Below are 23,792 nucleotides of genomic sequence, written 5' to 3'. Positions count from 1 at the left end.
AATAATTAAAATGGGTCTCAACTTATAATTGCCTCTGGTAAGCAGTCCGTTCCTATTTGGTGAACTGGATAAGCAGATGGAATGACTTAAGTGTGAAAAGAAGACTGACTGCGCAGTCTAAACATCCAACTTTACCAATGCCGCTAGAGGTGAAGTCCCTTGGAAATCTTTGATGTATATGAACGTCCAAACGGGTTCCTCAATATTTTGCGGTGTCCTTCTCCTTAAGGTGGTAAGTTGTTTGGTGTTGGAGATTATTTCCACAATCTGTCTGCAACAGTGAACGTCCAGTTCTGGTCCGGATATGAGCAATATAAAGTGGCAGATGATGACCCAAAAGATTCCTGACGCGTTTCGCTGTAAGCACTACAGCTTTTTCAAAGGATCTTTGAAAAAGCTGTAGTGCTTACAGCGAAACGCGTCAGAAATCTTTTGGGTCATCATCTGCCACTTTATATTGCTCATATCCGGACCAGAACTGGACGTTCACTGTTGCAGACAGATTGTGGAAATAATCTCCAACACCAAACAACTTACCACCTTAAGGAGAAGGACACCGCAAAATATTGAGGAACCCGTTTGGACGTTCATATACATCAAAGATTTCCAAGGGACTTCACCTCTAGCGGCATTGGTAAAGTTGGATGTTTAGACTGCGCAGTCAGTCTTCTTTTCACACTTAAGTCATTCCATCTGCTTATCCAGTTCACCAAATAGGAACGGACTGCTTACCAGAGGCAATTATAAGTTGAGTCCCATTTTAATTATTTAGTTTATGAGCTGTGTATATGTGTTGTCTAATTGTGGCTACAGATTGCCATTTTATTAAATAGAAAGTTTTATTACTCAATCCTTCATGTGTTAGTAATTCAATTAGCGCTGCTACTGTTTGTTTGTGTTTTGTTATACCTCTGGCAAGCACATGGAGGGCTGTGCGGCCCCCCAAAGAAATGCCACCCCACACCATTACTGACCAACTGCCAAACCGGTCATGCTGGGGGATGTTGCAGGCAGCAGAACGTTCTCCTTGGCGTCTCCAGACTCTGTCACATGTGCTCAGTGAGAACCCACTTTCATATGTGAAGAGCACAGAGCGCCAGTGGTGAATTTGCCAATCTTGGTGTTCTCTGGCAAATGCCAAACGTCCTGCACGGTGTTGGGCTGTAAGCACAACCCCCACCTGTGGACGTCGGGCCCTCATACCACCCTCCTGAAGTCTGTTTCTGATTGTTTGAGTAGACACATGCACATTTGTGGCTTGCTGGAGGTCATTTTGCAGGGCTCTGGCAGTGCTCCTCCTGTTCCTCCTTGCACAAAGGCGGAGGTAGCGGTCCTGCTGCTGGGTTGTTGCCCTCCTACGGCCTCTTCCACGTCTCCTGATGTACTGCCCTGTCTCCTGGTAGCGCCTCCATGCTCTGGACACTACGCTGACAGACACAGCAAACCTTGCCACAGCTCGCATTGATGTGCCATCCTGGATGAGCTGCACTACCTGAGCTACTTGTGTGGGTCGTAGACTCCGTCTCATGCTACCACTAGAGTGAAAGCACCGCCAGCTTTCAAAAGTGACCAAAACATCAGCCAGAAAGCATAGGAGCTGTTAAGTGGTCTGTGGTCACCACCTGCAGAACAACTCCTTTATTGGGGGTGTCTTGCTAATTGCCTATAATTTCCACCTGTTGTCTATTCCATTTGCACAACAGCATGTGAAATTGATTGTCAATCAGTGTTGCTTCCTAAGTGGACAGTTTGATTTCACAGAAGTGTGATTGACTTGGAGATACATTGTGTTGATTAAGTGTTCCCTTTATTTTTTTGAGCAGTGTTTTTATATATATATATATATATATATATATATATAATTAATTCTGATTATTTTAGTATGATGATGGATTTAAAATGGATGTAAGTCTCCTTCTTGTCTGAAATAAGGGATCTTCCTGTTACCAATAGCAATGGGCCACATTGCACTGTTATCTTCTAGCACAAAGAATCTATCTGCCCAGCTGCCTTTCACTAGTGAAGAGTAGTACACCTCTCTTAAAATCTATTGGGAGGGCTAGCCTTAGTTTTCCTGCACTGGTAGCAGGGCCGTATTAACCCATGGCCTGGCCCCTAGGCTTTCAGGTATTTCTGGCCCCTCCAGCACTTCATTCTCTCACCCCACTACAGCTGACAATTGGCAACAGAGCTTATGCCATTATTTACACTTTCAGCTTTCACATGGACACTGATACCCAGTTGAAACAAGGTCTGCTGACCTCTTTTTTTTGCAGCGCAATCATTTTTCTTTATCTTTCCTCTTTTGACATTTTGGAATATAGCTAGTGCACTATTGGTCTGTTGTCTCTCTTCACTCTCTTAAAACAAAACCCAGCTGTCCCCTTCACTGTCTCAAAACAAACCTCAGCTGACTACAAGTGTGCCTTGCTCTGTAGCAGATTGAAAGTGCCTTTAACCATTGCAGCCCTTTTGCCTCAGCAAAAAAACAAATTGACAGGCCTCTAGTCTCTGTGGGGCCCTAGGCTTCAGCCTAGGCAGCCTTATGGATAATATGGCCCTGACAAGGAGCTGCAAAATGATAGGCACCCAGTGGCTCACTGCTTCAGACATTGAAAAAGGTGCGAGGTGAGCAACTTTTTATAGGGAGGGTGCAGATCAGGAAAAGTGAAGATTGTCTAGAACTATAAACCATAAAAACTCAGCCAACCCACTGAAACAAACAAAAGGATCTATTATTACTAGAGATAGAGCCAATATGATGCCGTTTTGAGATCCGGGTAAAGCCGAGTAAATCCAGGTAAATCGGAACTTGCACATCTCTAGTTATTACCCTAGGAATTTCATTAACTTTCAAAATAGACTTACAGCATCTTGTGTTGCTTTGAAAACTAATTTGAGTGATGTAAACTAAACCCCCAGAAATATTTGTAGAGCAGGAAGATGATTGCTTTATGTATCATATGTATACTGTAGTTATAGTTATATATTGCACACTTTGTGTATTCAGAAAATCAAGAAGAAGGAAGATGTTCTCCCTCCCTGGAAACCATTGAACACTTGTGGTGATAAATTCCACATCCCAGGTCATTGAGGATGATTATATTAAATCAAAAACATGGTGAAAAAGTACAGTAACCCATGGCAATCAGATTGCGTTCAATATTACTGAACTGGAATGATAATAGCTTATTTCTGATAGTTTCTATTGATAAAGTAAATCATCCCACTTACAGTAATCATTAAAAAAAATGGTGATGAAATCAGAAATATATTAAATAGTAGGTTCCAAGGGTTATAAGACCTAAATGTAATTATAGCATTTAATAGTCATTTTATTCACAATCCAACATACTGTACTGTAGGAAGCTTACATCTTCTATAGCACTATAGTTATGTTCAGACACAGTGCCTACAACAATCTAATTTCTCTGCCACAGACATGGAAACATGCATAAACCAGGGCCAGTCAGAAGCAGAATTAGCCTACTGCAGCTGGAGGGAACACAGTGGAGTAGTGAGAACAGAGAGCTTCAATTCTAAAGTCAGCAACTCTAAGCCCTGTGAGACTGGATGAAACCCAGTGTGATACACAGATTTGTCTCTTTCACATGTATGGAAGGGCAATATAGATGGTGTAGTGATTAGCTAAATCATTGGTTTATTTCGCACCATGGCCCTAACTGTGTGGAGTTTGTATAGTCTCCATGTGCTTCCGTGGGTTTCCTCCTGGTGCTCCGGTTTCCTCCCACACTCCAAAAATATACTAGTAGGTTAATTGGCTACTGACAAAAAAAATAAAAATAAAACTTAGCCCTTATGTGTAAGTGTGTGTACATGTGCAGGCCCGGCAACAGGGGGGGTCAAAAGGGACACCTGTACCGGGCCCTGAGGTTCAGAGGGCCTCAAGTATACGCAGTAGCAGATTTATCACTAGATGGCCGATTAGTGCCCAGCAGGGATCTGAGAGTGAAAAGATGGTGCAACGAACTGTAGGTGCGGCCTCAGGATGACAGAAGATTCTGAAACTGTGTGTGTGCGGCTACTCTTCCGGGTTCTGCTCTGTGCAGGCAGTTATGGGACATGACAGCAGCTCCGCTGGTCGGGATTCCCATGCCCTTCGCTGGCCTCTTCTGGATACTGGAGTGCAGGTGAGTCTCTATCCGGCGTCAGAGCAGCATGGAGAGGGGATACAGGCAAACCAAGCTGGGGGTTTGGGGATTGGGGTGGGGAAGCTGGGAATGCAGTATTGAGTCATTGGGGAGAGAGAGACAGGCTGTGGGGTGTGCGGGAGGAAGGAGAAAGGAAGAGGCAGACTGTGGCATGTGTGGGAGGAAGGAGGGATATACACTGCTCAAAAAAATAAAGGGAACACTAAAATAACACATCCTAGATCTAAATGAATGAAATATTCTTATTAAATACTTTGTTCTTTATATAGTTGAATGTGCTGACAACAAAATCACACAAAAATTATCAATGGAAATCAAATTTATTAACCCATGGAGGTCTGAATTTGGAGTCACCCTCAAAATGAAAGTGGAAAAACACACTACAGGCTGATCCAACTTTGATGTAATGTCCTTAAAACAAGTCAAAATGAGGCTCAGTAGTGTGGGTGGCCTCCAAGTGCCTGTATGACCTCCCTACAACCCACACAAGTGGCTCAGGTAGTGCAGCTCATCCAGGATGGCACACCAATGCGAGCTGTGGCAAGGTTTGCTGTGTCTGTCAGCGTAGTGTCCAGAGCATGGAGGCGCTACCAGGAGACAGGCCAGTACATCAGGAGATGTGGAGGAGGCCGTAGGAGGGCAACAACGCAGCAGCAGGACCGCTATCTCTGCCTTTGTGCAAGGAGGAACAGGAGGAGCACTGCCAGAGCCCTGCAAAATTACCTCCAGCAAGCCACAAATGTGCATGTGTCTACTCAAACGATCAGAAACAGACTCCATGAGGGTGGTATGAGGGCCCGACGTCCACAGGTGGGGGTTCTACTTACAGCCCAACACCGTGCAGGACGTTTGGCATTTGCCAGAGAACACCAAGATTGGCAAATTCGCCACTGGCACCCTGTGCTCTTCACAGATGAAAGCAGGTTCTCACTGAGCACATGTGACAGACGTGACAGAGTCTGGAGACGCCAAGGAGAACATTCTGCTGTCTGCAACATCCTCCAGCATGACTGGTTTGGCAGTGGGTCAGTAATGGTGTGGGGTGGCATTTCTTTGGGGGGCCGCACAGCCCTCCATGTGCTCGCCAGAGGTAGCCTGACTGCCATTAGGTACTGAGATGAGATCCTCAGACGCCTTGTGAGACCATATGCTGGTGCGGTTGGCCCTGGGTTCCTCCTAATGCAAGACAATGCTAGACCTCATGTGGCTGGAGTGTGTCAGCAGTTCCTGCAAGATGAAGGAAATGATGCTATGGACTGGCCCGCCCGTTCCCCAGACCTGAATCCAATTGAGCACATCTGGGACATCATGTCTCGCTCCATCCACCAACCACAGTTGGACCACAGACTGTCCAGGAGTTGGCGGATGCTTTAGTCCAGGTCTTGGAGGAGATCCCTCAGGAGACCATCCGCCACCTCATCAGGAGAATGCCCAGACGTTGTAGGAAGGTCATACAGGCACGTGGAGGCCATACACACTACTGAGCCTCATTTTGACTTGTTTTAAGGACATTACATCCCAGTTGGATCAGCCTGTAGTGTGTTTTTCCACTTTAATTTTGAGGGTGACTCCAAATCCAGACCTCCATGGGTTAATAAATTTGATTTCCATTGATAATTTTTGTGTGATTTTGTTGTCAGCACATTCAACTATGTAAAGAACAAAGTATTTAATAAGAATATTTCATTCATTCAGATCTAGGATGTGTTATTTTAGTATTCCCTTTATTTTTTTGAGCAGTGTATGTATACAGTATATATATATATATATATATATATATATATATATATATATATATATATATATAAAATGATGATCCGGCACTCACTTAACCATGAACAACTTGATCCGGTGCCAGCATAAGCATAAGGATGTAGACAATTTTCCAGAGATGCGGCACTCAGGATACAGGCACAGCAGGACGAAATTGGCAGCAAACCTTAAGTCAACGTTTCAGTTTTATTTAACTGTTTTCAAAAGCCAAACCACAATACAATGATCTTACCTAAATACCCACCACCATCACCATGTGCATGCAAACAGCTGTCGCTGTTCCCCAGTCTGTCCGTTATCAATGATGTCATGACGCCTCCTTCGCATCCCATGACGTCACCACGCCACACACCGTGTGACCCATCACTGCATCTGTTGGACGATATGGTTGAAAAATTTGTATTGAGGGGGTATCATAGGCAACTTTTATTGGATACCAAGAAACGGATACTTGATATTGACAGATGTGATTTGCTTAAATGCACTACCAGAGATAAAACTAATAATAAGAAACTACCGTGGGTATCTCAATATACGACTGCATCACCCACTGTTTGTAGGGTATCTGAGAAATTATGGCCATTAATTAGTTCAGACCCTGAAATTGGTTTAACTGATTCGGTATTAATGCTATGTTATTCAAGAGGGAGGAACTTACGAGATATTCTCGTTAAAACCAATTATATTGCACCAACTAGCTCTAGTAAAAATCAATTTCTGACTATTAAAAAACCAGGGTGTTTTCGATGTGGAAGTGTGACTTGTGGGTTTATGATGTTTGGTGATACATTTAACCACCCTCAGACTGGCAAACCGATTAAAATCAAATACCATCTCACATGCATTAGTTGTTTTGTAGTATACCAATTGGTATGCCCCTGTGGATTGTCATATATTGGCAAGACACAGACTAAATTCAAGGAAAGAATGGCTAATCATCGCCATGCTATCAGATCAGCTTTGATTAATGGATCCAGTGAACAACCTGTAGTGAGACACTTTGCAGAAAAAAAGTATCCATTAACTACCCTGCGATATAGAATGATTGACCAAGTCTCTCCTAATAGTCGTGGTGGTAATAGTAGCAAAATTCTTTTGCAAAGGGAATCATTTTGGATCTCGAAATTGGACGTTGTAGCCCCTAAGGAGCTCAATGAATCAATTTAATTTGCTTGTTTTTTATAAATATATGTGGCACTATCTGAGAGCATACAGACATGAGGCCCCTCGTGATGTTGTTTTATCTCAAAGTTGTTGCCATTATTTGTTACAAACTATAAAGCATAGTATTGATTCCTGGTAGTATGAATTTATGTTTAATCAAAGCACTATGCACTTTATGTGATAAAATATACTGATTTTTAGCCACCGTATAACAATGTGAAAGATAGACGTAATTCTATATTAATTTATCTCTGGTGAATGGTGATTTTATTGTTTCTGTATATCGTGGCAAGTTGGATATAACAACTGTTGATTTAAAACTGATTTAAAACTGCTAATATGATGAAGATACAATCGATGAAACTATGAATCCTTTTGCTTACTATGGTTGCTTGGCAACAGATGGGTGATGGGTCACGCGATGTGCAGCGTGGTGACGTCATGGGATGCGACGGAGGCATCATGACGTCATTGATAACGGACAGACTGGGGAACAGCGACAGCTGTTTGCATGCACATGGTGATGGTGGTGGGTATTTAGGTAAGATCATTGTATTGTGGTTTGGCTCTTGAAAACAGTTAAATAAAACTGAAACGTTGACTTAAGGTTTGCGCAAATTTCGTCCTGTTGTGCCTGTATCCAGAGTGCCGCATCTCTGGAAAATTATATATATATATATATATATATATACAGTATGTGTGTATATATTATGTGTACATGCAGCTAGGAGTGTTACTTTCTGATGAGAGGCACTATTGCAGTGGTTTGCTTTGTTCAAATTGACACCTGGACGATATCCAGTGATTAGCTGCTCCATTTGGCTTTATTTAAGTTAATCGGCACTATTGCAGTGATCTGCCTTGTTCAAATTGACACTTGAATGATATCCAGCGATCAGTTGCTTTATGAGCTTGATTTAATTCAATTGGCACTATCACAGTGGTCTGCTTTGTCCAAATTGACACTTGGATGATATCCAGTGACCAGCTGCTTTATGGGCTTAATTGAATTTAATTGATTCAGAATTACTCTAAATTTCAAAAAGGGTCTTGCCCAGTGGAAAATCAGTAAAATGGGTCACTTCTAATTCAATTCAAAGATACTCCATATGGCGAAACTTGGTCCGATACTATTTTAAGTATTGTATATTTGCCTTTTTGAAGACACGATAAGATGTATGTCCATATTGTGATTCTTTGATTATAATACACCCCTGATGAAGTCTGTAGGACGAAACGCATTGGGTTTATGCATTGTTCTCTGACATTTCTTCAAGGAAGATCATTTGATGTTGTTTGAATTACCAACACAACTATCGTCTGTACAAACATCATTTAATGTTTTCTGGGCAAATGGTAAACAGTTTTATTCATTGTATTTTAAAAAAATAAACAAATTATTTTTTAAGATTGTTTTATTATATAAAACTTGTACATACCAAAGTACGATATCAGCTCCCTGGGGAAATCTATACTATCTGTTATTCTATACCCCATCTAACAGGGGGTATCTTCCCTAAGGTGAAGCTTTCACATCTCTAGCGCGATAAAGGTCTTATATCTTTCCAACTATATATATATATATATATATATATATATATATATATATGTACAGTATGTGTGTGTATATATTATGTGTACATATATATATATATATATATGTACAGTATGTGTGTGTATATATTATGTGTACACATATATATATATATATATATATGTATATACTCTATATATCGGGAAGGGGGGGAGGGTGCAGAGAGATCAAAGTACCGGGCACCAAGATTTCTGTTGCCAGACCTGTACATTACATGTGTTTAGGGCAGACTAGATGAGCCAAGTGGTTCTTATCTGCCATCAAAATCTATGTTTTTATATATATATGAAAATATACTGCATCTTACATTACTGTAGTTTTGACATTCAGGTGTTTTCCAGTTTAAAATTTATTCCAGCAACATTGCAAAGGGCTATGAAAAATATGAATGTTTTTTTTCTACTGCTTTAATCTTTCAAGAGATTATGATGATTATATGTCAAAGCCAGGAAACATTGTGGTGCTTACGCAAAGTGTTAGGGTAATATTCTGGTTACAAAAAAGATTAATGAAGCTTGACTGAAAACAATTTATTAATATGCCAGAATGACATGCTGCACGGGGAAATCATTCAGAGTCCGAAACATATGCAACATATCATTTGCATTTGTACATATATTTCTAGCAAATCAATGCATTAAAGAATAATCTTTCTACTAGTATAAAAGTATGATGCATGCAAGGTTTTATTAAATCAGTTGTGCAATCCAGTGTTTTTTGCAGAATTTACTGTCAGTACGAGTGCTTACACTCCCATTTATTGCAATAAATAAAAAGATTTTTATTTATTTATTAGAAGTTAATTATGTTTAAAACCACATTTAATCCATAAAAAAGTAAAATGCCTGTACTCTGTCTCTAAACTATCAGGAACACACGTTAAGACAAAAGCATGGTAGGATAATACTAGATAAACAATGATGATCACATTGAAAACAAAATGATAATGATATTTGTCATAGGAAAAGGTATGCAGAAAACATTGGTATAGCTAGAGAGTAATCAGAGAGAAGAGAAAATAAATATAAATTAGTGCTATAAATGTTACCAATAGAATTAAGTAAAGAAATTGAAAAAAGTGGAAGCAACATATCGGTGGCAAGGCACGTCTGAAGATTCCCCAATAAGGAAAACTGCAAACAGTTTAAAAATCCCTTTTTTATTTAACATTTTCTTTCTTTGATCACAAATTTTTACTATTGTCAGTTATTTAGTATAGATTATATATCTATAGTGTTACTTTTATTCCCATTACTGTAAAACATAATATAATTTGCCTACCCCTTAAAGTCCAATAATACAGACCCTATCAGTTTATACTGTACTTATACCAACACTTACAGTATATTAGTACATCCCATTACAATTCAAATTTGTATGATGATGATGATGATGATGATGATGATTTTGCACCAGTTAGAGCTATAGCATTGTACTAAAACTGCTCCTTTATACCCACATTTCTGCCCTTTGGCTTCTATTTCTCATGTGTTCCTCTTGCCTCCCTATCAATTTCCCCACTATTTCCACTCTGCTATAACCACTAATTTTCTTGACTTTATTGCATTAATTAAATTTGTTATTAATAATATTATTGAGATTATTGTGTCCCCAAACACAATTGATACTGTAGATGTCTGGCTTCAGTGCAACACCACTCCAGACATCAATCCTCAGGACTATGGACAGATAACCTTCCACAGGGTCTGTTGACCTTTTGTACCTGTCGACCTAATGCATGTTGACCATATGGTGTCGGCCTATTGAATGTCTAAATAGATAGTATAGATCTATCATCCGGTTACCCAGATACCTGGAGGTAGGTGTACAAGAGTCAGAGGGGTAGTCATTCTAGAGCCAGGTATAGAAGACAGGATGGCAGTCAGGAAGGTAAAGGATATAATTTGCCAGTTCACAGACACAAGACTAATAAACTGACAATGTGTTTTTCATAAAAGCTGCTCATAGAGGTGGTCATTCCGAATTGTTCGCTCGTTGCCGTTTTTCGCAACGCAGCGATTAGGTGGAAAATGCGCATGCGCATGTGCTTAGTAATTTAACACAAAACTTTTGAGATTTGCACAAGCTCGAGCAACGTTTTTTCAACGCTCGAGTGATCGTAGTGTGATTGACAGGAAGTGGGTGTTTCTGGGCAGCAACTTGGCGTTTTCAGGGAGTGTGCTAAAAAACGCAGGCGTGCCAGGTAAAAACGCAGGAGTGGCTGTCCAAACGCAGGGCGTGTTTGTGACATCAAACCAGGAACTAAACGGACTGAGCTGATCGCAATCTAGGAGTAGGTCTGGAGCTACTCAGAAACTGCAAGGAATTATTCAGTAGCAATTCTGCTAATCTTTCGTTCGCACTTCTGCTAAGCTAAAATACACTCCCAGAGGGCGGCGGCCTAGCGTGTGCAATGCTGCTAAAAGAAGCTAGCGAACAACTCGGAATGACCACCAGAGGCTTAAAACTGTAATAATAAGCCTCAGATGTTGGCAACTCATTGCTAACCAGGGCTGCCATCAGGGGGACTGCTGGAACTCCAGTCCTGGGCCCTGACAGGGATAGGGCCCAAAACTTTCTCTCCACTACAGAGATTATGTCAATTTAATTGCAACTGGCCCCCAGCCTCCTCAGATCCATTCCAGTATCCACTCATCCTCTGACTTACTAATGAATATAAGCCTTCAATTACGAAGACTATATAGTTTCTATATATATTTTTTATAATTTTTTTCATTCATAATACTTACAATATGCTAGTCACTATTCATTGAATACTGTATGTCAACTACACAGACAGATACATCATTTCCAATTATAGACCTGAGGGGCCCTGGCTATTCTGTCAGTCCTGGGCCCCGCCATTTTTGATGGTAGCCCTGTTGCTAACAACAGGTCATTAGGTCATTCACTGGTGCATTACTGTACAAAGAGATAATGATGCAGTCTGTAGCTCACTGTGCAGAAGCTGCACAGCAACAACCCAAATTTTGTAGTTTCAGTCCAGAAGATTTAGATTCCTATTGGTCATTGGCGGTGCCACGTGGAAAATAAAATAACATTTTTTTGCTCTATGTTAAAAAAGTGCCAATATTTTAAAAAGTGATCCCTGCATACTGTACCTTCTGTTTAGTTTTTTCCCACCTCCCCTGCTTCCAACTGTTACTTTGTATGCCCTACAGTATACCCATGTTTTAAATAAATAAAAATGTATTTAGTTAAAAATAAAAAAATATTTGTAAAAATAATAAAAGCCTAACCTCTGTGCAAGGCAATGCCTCACATCTTGGATCCTCTCTAATATGAAGCAGAAAGACTCAGGACTCTGCTGTCTCTCAGTCTAAATAGGTGGTCAACTAGTATTTCTTTTCTTGCCATTAGTACTCATTCCCCCTCAGCTCTCCACCTATAGAATAAGCGAGTTTAGGACATGTCACTCTTTTTGTTGTCACTCTTTTTGTTTATATATTTGGAACTTTACAAGCCTTGTTTTTATCAGCTTAAAACAGTGGTTCCCAACTCCAGGTCTCAAGAACCCCCAGCAAGTTATGTTTTGTGGTTCCTTACCGTTGAAGATGTGTAGCCAGAGCAATATGGGCCCATAGCAACATTTTCAAGGGGTCCCAGTCCCAATGATTCTAGGAGATCTTTCTCTTTGCGGCTGTTGTTCATTTTATGCCTTATAATAGTGCCCTAAGTAATGGTATGCCCCATAGTTGTGTCTTAGTTAATGTTATGCACCACAGTAGTGTGTTAGGTAATGTTATGCCACATTGTAGTGTTCTTGTTAATGTTATGCCCCATAGTAAAGCCCCAGATAATGTTATGTCCCACTGTAGTGTCTCTGTTAATGTAATGCCCCATAGTAGTGTCCTAGCTAATGTTATACCCCATAGTAGTTCACTAGGTAATGTTATGCCCCATAGTAGTGTCCTAGTTAATGTTATGCCCCACAGTAGTGTCCTGGGTAATGTTATGCCCCATAGTAGTGTCCTAGTTAATGTTATGCCCCACAGTAGTGGCCTGGGTAGTGTTATGCTCCATAGTAGTGTCCTAGTTAATGTTATGCCCCATAGTAGAGCACTAGGTAATGTTACGCTCCATAGTAGTGTCCTAGTTAATGTTATGCCCCACAGTAGTGTCCTGGGTAATGTTATGCCCCATAGTAAAGCCCCAGATAATGTTATGTCCCACTGTAGTGTCTCTGTTAATGTAATGCCCCATAGTAGAGCCCTAGGTAATGTTATGCCCCATAGTAGTGTCCTAGCTAATGTTATACCCCATAGTAGTTCACTAGGTAATGTTACGCTCCATAGTAGTGTCCTAGTTAATGTTATGCCCCACAGTAGTGTCCTGGGTAATGTTATGCCCCATAGTAGTGTCCTAGTTAATGTTATGCCCCATAGTAGAGCACTAGGTAATGTTACGCTCCATAGTAGTGTCCTAGTTAATGTTATGCCCCACAGTAGTGGCCTGGGTAGTGTTATGCTCCATAGTAGAGCACTAGGTAATGTTATGCTCCATTGTAGTGGCCTAGTTAATGTTATGCTCCGGTTAATTTATTGCCTTTCATTTTCTTAATGCTTTGGCAATGCTTCAAATGCTCTACCCTATTACCAGCTTTTGAATATTACATGACAGCCCCACATCTGTAGAGCCTTCAGTGCTGAGAAAATTGCAGTTTACACTGAGTGTAAAGACAGGGGAGAAGGGTGGGGTGACAATGTTCATTTTTGTCATAATCTTGGAGCTCAATCCCCTGCCCCACCTTACTTGACAAAGGCTGGAATCAATGAGAAGCAGATAGTGCCAGGCTCACTGATTAGCACAGCTATGCCTGAGGGGCTGAAACTGCACACACAGAAGAGGGATCATATTAGTGTGGAGCATTACTGATACCCCTTTTCCACTTGTAGCACGGGTCGCAGCCGGGAGCCTGACACGGCTACGACCCGTGCTAGAGCCCTCTTCTACACTAGCTCACTCAACCCGACATATTGCCAGGTTGGTGACGCTGCTGCGGACGTGGCAGGGGCGGCGCTGGGAGATCACATGATCTCCCAGCGTTGCCCTTCCATACAGTGTGAACCGGAGCCGTGTCGCATCGACACGGCTTCCGTTTACACTACACGGCTTACCAGGTTGAACACGTGTTCAACCGGGAAAGCTACCCAGGTAGGATTCTCGGATCACTTGATCCGGAAATTTACAGGGGGGGGGGGGCGTTTCCACTAGGAAAAAACACGGGTAAATGCGCGCCCCCGTGCATTTACCCGTGTTTTTAGAACTAGTGGAAAAGGGGTATGGGAGGCAGTGAGAGAGACCTCCATCTATATGAGTCTTGACGAGTCAATGTTTTCAAGCTGGGCTACATGCTGTACTCAGTATTTTAGCAGATAATTCCAGAAACTTGGTAGACAACTATATGACCTACTGTAGGTCTGGGGACCCCTCAGCCTCTGGGCCCCAAAGCATCCCCTGCATTCACTATAGCTAAAAGCATGCAACCGTAGGGTATAATAAGGTATGCAGTCCATGTAACTTAAATAATTTACTGAGATGTATGATAGTACTCCTCTTATTAAGGGCTCCATGCTCATGTTGATCTGAGATAATCAGTCTGGTCCCTACAATTCAATTACTACAAGCCAATGACTAACAATGACAGAAGAGCTCTGTCATATCACAGCCACCACAGTCTTTTAGACACATTACACCAGCAAAAGGGTGTTACACATATTATGACTGTTAGTAAGTAAAAACACCACTAGTACAGTAATTGTCACTGGTATTTTTGGTAATGAGTGTCTCTTTATTTTTGAAGTACTTTTCCAGAGTAAAGCACAAGAACCCAGGCACAAATTATGAGGAATTTATGATTAATTAAGTTAAACATTTTGGTGTGGCACTGGTGGCCTCTCTGATGATGGTGATAGAGGGGGTTCAGGAAGCCTCTCTGATGCTGTTTCTGATGATGATGATGATGATGATGATGGTAGTGGAGGGTGTGGGACTCGCTGCTGGCCTCTCTGATGGTGGTGAGAGTGTCAAAGGCTTCTAGCCCTGATGATAGGTCTTGCGATCACTCTAATGGTGGTGGTGGTGAAGGGTTTGCTGGTAACCTTTCTCATGATGGTGAAGGGCTGGCAGCATTGCTGATGATATTGGAGAAAAGGGGTGCTGGAAGCCTCTCTAATGACGGTGGCAGAGGGGATGCTGGAAGCATCACTGATAATTTGAGTGGAGAGGGTGCTTACGGAGTCTGGTGATAGTGGTAAAGGGGATTCTGGTGGCCTCTTTAATGATAGTGGTGGAAAACTCTGAGGGCATGTTGTGCAATGTGAATAAGGTGTTCTGCTTTCTGGTGTAACTTGTTTTAGAGGACTACTGTGTGCTGTAATGTGAATAACGGACACTACTGTGTGGTCAGGCGTAACGTGTATGCTGGCAGCTCATAGATGCTGCCAACCCTCCACCATCATTAGAGAGACTGCCAGCACCCCATTCACCACCACCATTAGAGCAGCCACAAGCCAAACACCCCCATCATGGCGAGAATTGGAGAAGCTTTCAGCACTCCTGCCACCACCATCAGAGGGGCCACCAGCACTTCTCATGCCACCATCAGAGAGGACTCCAACCACCCCATTATGACCATTAGAGAGACTGCTAGTGACCCATTGTAATTATTAAATAGGTTACCAGAATCTTATTTCCTGTCATCAGTATCCCCAGTGTGTACATAGGTTATAACTGGTGTTATGGCCTCATGCCCCCATTTCTAATTGCAATAGCAAAAGAGGAATGATATTCCACCTCCCAGGAGTTTGGGATCAAACACATTTCTCAGGGTTGGACATGGTCACCTTCTGTCTGTGCATTAGATGCTGAGATGTGGCTTCTGGGGTCCCTGTGTATGAGCAGTATAGTGTCAGTGACTGATGTGCAGAGCACCCAGACCTGGAATTACTGAGCTTGGCCGGGGGAGAGAAGATGCTTCCTCAGAGCCAGGACTGAGTGCTCACTCATCTGCACAGTTGAGCTCACCTACCAGTACTACAGTCTGGTAGAGAGCATTGTGTCTGGCTGCCAGGGAGCTATAGGTATGCCCAACTGTCATATACCACTCCTACTACCGCCCTCATCATACACCATTTGCCGCTTCCACTACTGCCCCATCTGTCACCATGTTATACAGTATGTTCATCACACAGGGTGTTTTTATGCCACCGAGTAAAGAAAATGATTGTTCCTTGGTGAGTGACACTAGGCCCGGTATTCAATTTTTTTACCCCCTTCCACACCTGTTCTGTTTCTGCTGATGGGAGTGGTCTAATTATTTCAGCTCGCTACTCCTGAGGTAGTGAGGGCACCCAAACTTTTACGCAGCTAAACCTGATTACTATGGGCGCAATATGCACGATAATGGGAATCACTTTAGAAAGGAGATTGGGCATGATACAGAATATCATTTGAATACCACCCTAACTGTCAAACATGGAGAAAGAAGCGTGATGGTCTGGGGATCTTTTACTGGATCCTGAGTGAGTGACTTGTACAGAGTGACTGCCGCCCTGAACCAAAAGGGCTACCACAACATTTTGCAGAGATCTGCAATAACTTATAGTCTACACTTACAGTAGCTGGTCAATAGTTCATCCTACAGCAAAATCATGATCAAAAGCATATCTCCAGGCTATATCAGAACTACTATCGAGGAAAAGAACAAGAATCATGAAATGGCCTGCACAGTCTGAAGACTTAAACCCCATTGATCAGTTATGCTAAAAACTTTACAGAAGAGTGAACGCAAAGCAGCCTACAAGTGCAGCACTTTTGTGGGTTCTTCTGCAGCAGAGATGGGAAGGACAATACTGTTTGTAATTTCCATTGCTGAAACAATGCCACAAGTGTGTTTGGTGGCTAGAAATACAAATGGTGGTTACTTTGGTGAAAATTTTGATTCAGCTTTGTTACAGAAAATGATTATATGGTTTCTATTAATCTCCAATTGCTTTTGTGTACTAAGCTTTCAATTCAAAGTCCAAAAGAGGTATTAACCTCTCTCAAATACATTAAAATCAACTTGTCGACTGCAGTGAAGTGCCCAAATAAAAAAAAAATTGCCTTCACCCTACCAACATACGTAATCACTGGTGGGGAATCAGTAGAGCAGTTAGTGACAGCAGTGCGCATGTGAGCCAACAGCAGTTTAAAATAACAAACAAGTAATGCCAGAGAATAGGCAAGGGACTATAAGTCCCTCTATCTCCCCAGTCCTGGCACCTAGAGAAATGGGGGCATTCTTGTTTGAAAGAGGGAAGTCCGATCTTTCAAACTAGGTGCCCCAATATAAGTTAATGTCTGGCGATCAGTGTAATCACCAGACATTAAGCAACACATTGCAGACAAACCATTATTTAGAGGAATCGGGCAAGATATCCCCCAGTCTGGCTTCTATAATTAAGAGGCACGCATTTTAGAAAGAGAAGGTCCCAACTTTCAAATAATGGAACCCTTTAGTACATATTGTCTAGTGATTACCAGACATTCTTACGCCACACTTTTTAAGTATATGGGGGTTTGGCCTATATCACCAATATTGTTACCTGAAACCATGGGGGCACCGATATTTGAAAGAATGAAGTTCCCCTTCTATCTACTATATGCTGATCACATGTGATCGCCATACAATCTTACCCTGCGCTATGCAAATCACACATTTTCCATATATGGGAGGGCACTAAGTTCTCTGTCAAGCCCATATTTATATCTATATTTGTGGGGGCACCCGCATATGAATCTGACAATCACCTACTATCACCAGACAATATAAGACAGTCCTACAGAAAAAGTTTTCCATAGTTTGGAAGGAGACCACGTCATGCCCCATCTCACCCATGCTGGCCCACACACACAGAGGAAAACCTTTGTTTGAAAGAGGGGAGTCTCCCACAAACCCCTGTCCTGGATACACAGTGAAGCCTGGTCTGATGAGTGAATCCTAACACAATTAGTCTTGTTTACTATTAATTAACAGTACAATTTTATTAGCCTAACCTGAGCATGCTCACTTTACTCTATTACTTCTGTACATCATGGTTGCACTTCAGAATCTAGTTTGGCTGTTTGAACATCTCATCCACAAAGAGAAAATGCTGCCCACCTTTGTTTTAATAATACTATTTATTGTCATCACCAAAACACAAAGAATTTGACTGATTACATTTCTGGTACAAAGCACACTAGTAAACAGCAATCACAGTAGTACAAACATATTTAGAAAATCATCATTTAAAATACAAACTAAATTAGTACAGTCTCACTATTTAGTACACGCACAGCAGATGGAAAAAACTGTCATACAATTGCCCTGGTATGTGCTATCATTGCCCTTAGCCTCATTTGAGACTGTAATTTATTAAAAAGCCTATACAAAGGATGACTCGAGTTGAATAAAATGATCCTTGCTCTTTTTAAAACTCCAATTTCATAGAGCACGTGAATGGTTGACAGCTGTGCACCAATGATTCTACATGCCTTCTGGACCAGGCATTCTAATACCACTTTTACACCGCCAGCATATAACACGTGTTATTGGACATGAACGTGCATAACCCGTGTTTCTGCGCAGTGTAAAAGGGTCGAGTTGGAATTATCTGGGTCAAATGACCCGGTATTTCAAATCAGGTAGTTTGCAGGGTTGAACACGTGTTCAACCCAGCAAACTCTGCTGTGTAAACGGTTGCTGGGTTGCATCGACCTGGCTCCCATTTACAGTGTATAGATGGGCGCCAATGGCAGATCATGTGATCTCCAAGTGCCGCCCCCGCCGTGTCATCGGCAACGTCACCAATTCGGCAATATGCCGGGTTGGTAATGCGGTATAAAAGGGGGTTGACGCAGGCCACAGCCGGGTAGCACCCATGTCAGGCTCCCGGCTGTGACCCGCGATATTTAGTCTAAAAGAGGTATAACACATACCGCTCACTAGTAGTGCAGTTTCAATACTAGACAATTATGCCATAGGTTAAAAAAAAACTCTTAAGTTAGTTTCTGTAAAAATCTACAAGAGTTGCTTTACTCACACCTGCAGCTCTGAAACGCCACAAAAAGAAGAGGCGCTGATGGACCTTTCTGGTTATAGTTTTAGATGGTGAATTTCATTGTTTTCTATGAGAGTGCTGAAACCTCATTAAAACCATTTCCAGCACTCTCATACAATCCCCTGAAGTTTATCTCACTCAAACAGAGCTAGATTAAGACCCCATGAAGCTCTAGGTTAGATTCTTGATTGTACCCCTTCCTCTTTTAATCCATAGATTTCAAATTACCTTTCCCATGGCAATCCCCAGCCCTTGTCCAATACTCTTTTCTACTTACCGTACTTAGCCTATATGTGCTTACTAACACACGCAGATAGGATTGGAAGGTTCTATGACTTTAATGTCTATGGTTAAACTGAACTTCATAGTTTTGTTCCACTGACATTTCGCATCTACTAAAGATAGCAACTGAAACTGCCCAAAATGTTAGTAGTTTTTGCTTAGCCAAAGAAATACCAGTGATCATGTCTTTACCTAATTTGGAAGTGTTTCCTAGCTTTGTTCTCTGTGGTTTAAAACTGAAAGACTGCTACAAACAAGTTGACTAATGAGGTTGGTGTGATTTGAAGCACAGCAAGCTGCCCTGGACCTGTGTATGGCCAGGATTTCCTGATTGAATCCAGCCTGAAAGTGAGAATGATGCCCTGGATACCACAACCACTTGAACATATCTTTTTCTAACTATCATTCAATGTTACCAATTATTATTATTATTATTATTATTATTAATATTATTATTATTATTATTAAGCATATTTGAAAGCCTATACTATTTTGTCAGCTCTCTGTAACTCCATGTATCTGAAGAATCTAGTTCCAGTGGGAACATTAATGGTGTCAGAAGTGACAAGGAGTTAAAAAGTACATATGGCATTTTTTAGGAAAGTGCTTAGTGGTTCTGATGTTAAGTGTAAAAACCTTGCTCAGTACATCCTCTTACAGGGAGACGGGTCCCTGGCAGCACACCCTCCAAGGGAGGTGATCAAGTATAATATATGTGCCATGAAAGCCATGGACTAATGCCCATATGTAAATTGCACTGGATGTGTAGAAGCAAAAGCACAAACACACCATTAACAACCCTGTTACAGAACACTGCAGAGATATCATTGTGCTTCCAACTACCATCACATCATGACACAACCAGCTGGGTAGCAGTAGATAATACACAGTCGTGGCAGCCCAAATTGATTGCAGAATACAGATTTGGCGCTGCTCATAGTTCCATGCTGAAGTGTTGGTCTTTGAGTAATAAAGCAATATCATTAGAATTGACATACTGAATAGGCAGTCCATAGACACTCTGTTCGGCACGTATATGTTTGCTCTGTAAAAACCTTCCCAATATCTGCAGTGAAACTTGTAGAGGGAATGTCAAATGGGAACCAGTTTACATACCCTAGTCAGCAGAAGCTGCAAACATGAAGCAGTACTGCATCTATGGTGGTAATGCAGACCATGAAAGAGCTCATCCAAGCAGGGGTGTTCAGATACGCATACAGCCCCTACAACAATGTGACCAGAAAGAAATCTGAATTTGTGTGTACAGCTGAACAGGAAGACACATTCCAAGATGCAAAACGAGTTATCAAGGCACATAATGCCCATGGCCCCATCCAGATGGATCAGCCATTCATCCTGGATGAGACAGCCACACCACATGACATGTCCTGGAAACTATGGTAGAACAGTGCACATAGTGGAGAAAAGAAGATACCCATCAGATTCTGGGCAAAGCAATTTTCTCCGGCCCAGACTGGGTACACTCCACAGGAGAAGACTCAACTGGCAGCCTACCAGATAGCTACACAAGAAATGCTGCATGAGTAGGGAGGACAAGGTTCAAGCCAGTAAGCTAAATCAAGAGCTGTGGGTAAGGTGCTGGAAGAAGTAACAGGTCCTATTATCATTTATTGTGATGTGAGGGAAATGGGGGATGGGAAGGTCTGAGCAATGGAGAATCCCAACTAGTAAAATCTTTTTTATTATGGTCTATCCACATAGCATACATTTCTCATCATGTTTCCATGGAGATAACTCTGTGGAGGTGCTCCCTGAGAGTGGGTAGTAGTAAGACAGAGCTATCCAAGAAAGACTATGAGAAGAAATGAGTTCCCCTGTAAGAGAGTTCTTCTTCTTATAGCCTTTCTTTAATAGCTCTGTCCTGTTATCATTTACACAGACAGCTGGGCAGTTTTCCAAGGCCCGACATCATTGATGCCCACCTGGCAGCAGAACAACTGTAAAATACATGACAGACTCGTCTGGGGAGGTTTCAAGCTGTGGACTGAAGTATAGAACCAGTGATATCGATGGCCTGTGTCTGAGGGACATGTAAAGGTCCACATTGGACTAGAAGGCAATGAAATCGCAGGTGCCCTGGTACAAGTAAGAAAAGTAGAGTTCATCCCACAAGAGAAAACAGAACTGTACGATTTGGGAGAAGAAAGAAAAGGTATCCCAATGACACAACTGAAGGCCAGAGAAATAGTGGAGAAGTGTGAAACTATGGAGTAAAAAGTCTATGACAGGTGAGGTACTGCCTCACCTGCCTACCTTTTTCACACATCTCCGATCAAAGCTCACCAAATTTCCAGCTGTATACAGGTTGAGTATCCCTTATCCAAAATGCTTGGGACATGAGGTATTTTGGATATTGGATTTTTCCGTATTTTGGAATAAATGCATACCATAATGAGATATCATGGTGATGGGACCTAAATCTAAGCACAGAATGCATTTATGTTACATATACACCTTGTACACACAGCCTGAAGGTAGTTTTAGCCAATATTTTTTATAACTTTGTGCATTAAACAAAGTGTGTGTACAGTCACACAATTCATTTATGTTTCACATACACCTTATACACACCGCCTGAAGGTCATTTAATACAATATTTTTAATAACTTTGTGTATTAAACAAAGTTTGTGTACATTGAGCCATCAAAAAACAAAGGTTTCACTATCTCACTCTCACTCAAAAAAGTCCGTATTTCGGAATATTCTGTATTTCGGAATATTTGGATATGGGATACTCAACCTGTATACGGCTGCATATTTGCATAATGCCCACATGAACTCTTGGGCTCATATACTGTATAGTGTGTAAATCTAGCTCTGGTACTAGCCAGTGCCTCCTGAGCCATTTACCTCACCGCACAACACTGGTTGGAAGGTATGCTTTCTAGATAATGATGGACAAAATCTCATTGGTTGATATGGGCAACCACTGCACTTGTCTGGTTAGAAGCGTTAATAAATCTATCCCTACATGTGGACTGATTGTCTCAAAATTATTACAGCATGCAATGAGCACTATGGTAAAACTATTGTGAGTAATGATTAATTATTAACTCCAGTTTAAGAAAATGACTTTGTGTACATAGTGCATTGTATTTATATCATGTAAGTATATAATGCTGACTTCAACATTCTAACTAAAATTATAAATAAAGTATGATTCAATTTTATACCTAAGTTTATTTTCATGCACATATGAATTCCGTTTGCATGGTCTGCAAATTCAGTTTAGTCAGCTGTATATAATATTCCATTAGAAAGATGAAATGTTATGTACTTTAATTATATTGATATAAGTAAAAAAAAAAATAAGAAAAAGTTCTAAAACGTTGTTTTTAAATGTCATAAATTAGTTTTATGTTCAAAAATTACTTTCAATACATCAATAAACGTCAAACATAAGTTTCTTTAATGGACTACATTGTATTCATCAATATGATATGTTAATAATCAGGGGCTGATTAGGTTGGTAAACATTTTGGAACACGCACAGAAAACATCTCGCTTTTCATATTTTTGAAGGGTACAGTACACGGGTCTAAAATGACTTATACAGGAGCGGTATAAGAAAATAGAGGGTCTGTATGCATGTTCTTATTTTCTGCCAGTGCAGTACATTCTGGCTTTGTGAAAGTCTACTGCACATGTGCAGGCATAGGCATATATATACGTAAAGGAAGATTTGAACTTTTCATTGTAAAATTCAAAAGTAATCCCATCAAAACTGAACATTCTATTTGGGATAAAATATCAAAAAATTATATTCTATCCTAAAAGATTAATTACCTCAGTACAGGTGTTTTCACAATGTTTGGTAGGTTCTTTCATGTCAGGAGCTGCTCTACTGGCTTCTTGTCAGGGGAATTCATTTGATGCTCCTCACAGCTGTCAGACTCCACATAAGTACATTTTGGGAACAGGGGAAAAAGTTTTAGTTTTGTTGAAATTATTTTACTGTGAGGAAGGGTTTCCCCATTCTGACAGTCAAAAGAGTTCACACAGTGTGCGGGTTCATGTAATTTTAAATGAGGCAGACGTAGATGCCAATGCACCAGTAGGAACTGTAACTCTTGCGGGACTGCTAGTGCAATAATACACAATGATGTTGATGATGGTGATAATCAGAACAGAAGCACTAACTAGCTGCTTAAGATTGGCTATTGTAAGATTGCTCTCTCTGGTTGATTGAACACAATACTATATTTTATGATACCATGGCCATCTATTATTATAAATAACTGAGATGTTTTTATTGAAATTTATAAAGAGAGATACAGAAAATAAAAGTGAAATAGGTAAGATAGGCATTTATTTGTGTAATGTATAAATAACAAGGTTTGAGAATTAATTTATATATGGAGTTGAGAAAAATACATAAAGAATTGAATTATGTTAAACTGAAAATACTATGTAAATTTGTGAGAGTGGATGGGTGTGTTAGTAAAGGATGGTATGGAAAGGGAAGAAAAAATTGAAAGATTCAAAGTCAATATTGAGCTGGATAAGTTGATAAATAATGAAATTAGAAATTACATAGTACAGGTTGAGTATCCCATATCCAAATATTCCAAAATACGGAATATTCCGAAATACAGACTTTTTTGAGTGAGATAGTGAAATCTTTGTTTTCTGTGGCTCAATGTACTCAAACTTAGTTTAATACACAAAGGTATTAAAAAT

The sequence above is a fragment of the Pseudophryne corroboree genome, chromosome 5 (assembly GCF_028390025.1).
Source record: "Pseudophryne corroboree isolate aPseCor3 chromosome 5, aPseCor3.hap2, whole genome shotgun sequence".
NCBI classification, from domain to species: domain Eukaryota; kingdom Metazoa; phylum Chordata; class Amphibia; order Anura; family Myobatrachidae; genus Pseudophryne; species Pseudophryne corroboree.
This window is presented reverse-complemented; position numbering follows the sequence as displayed.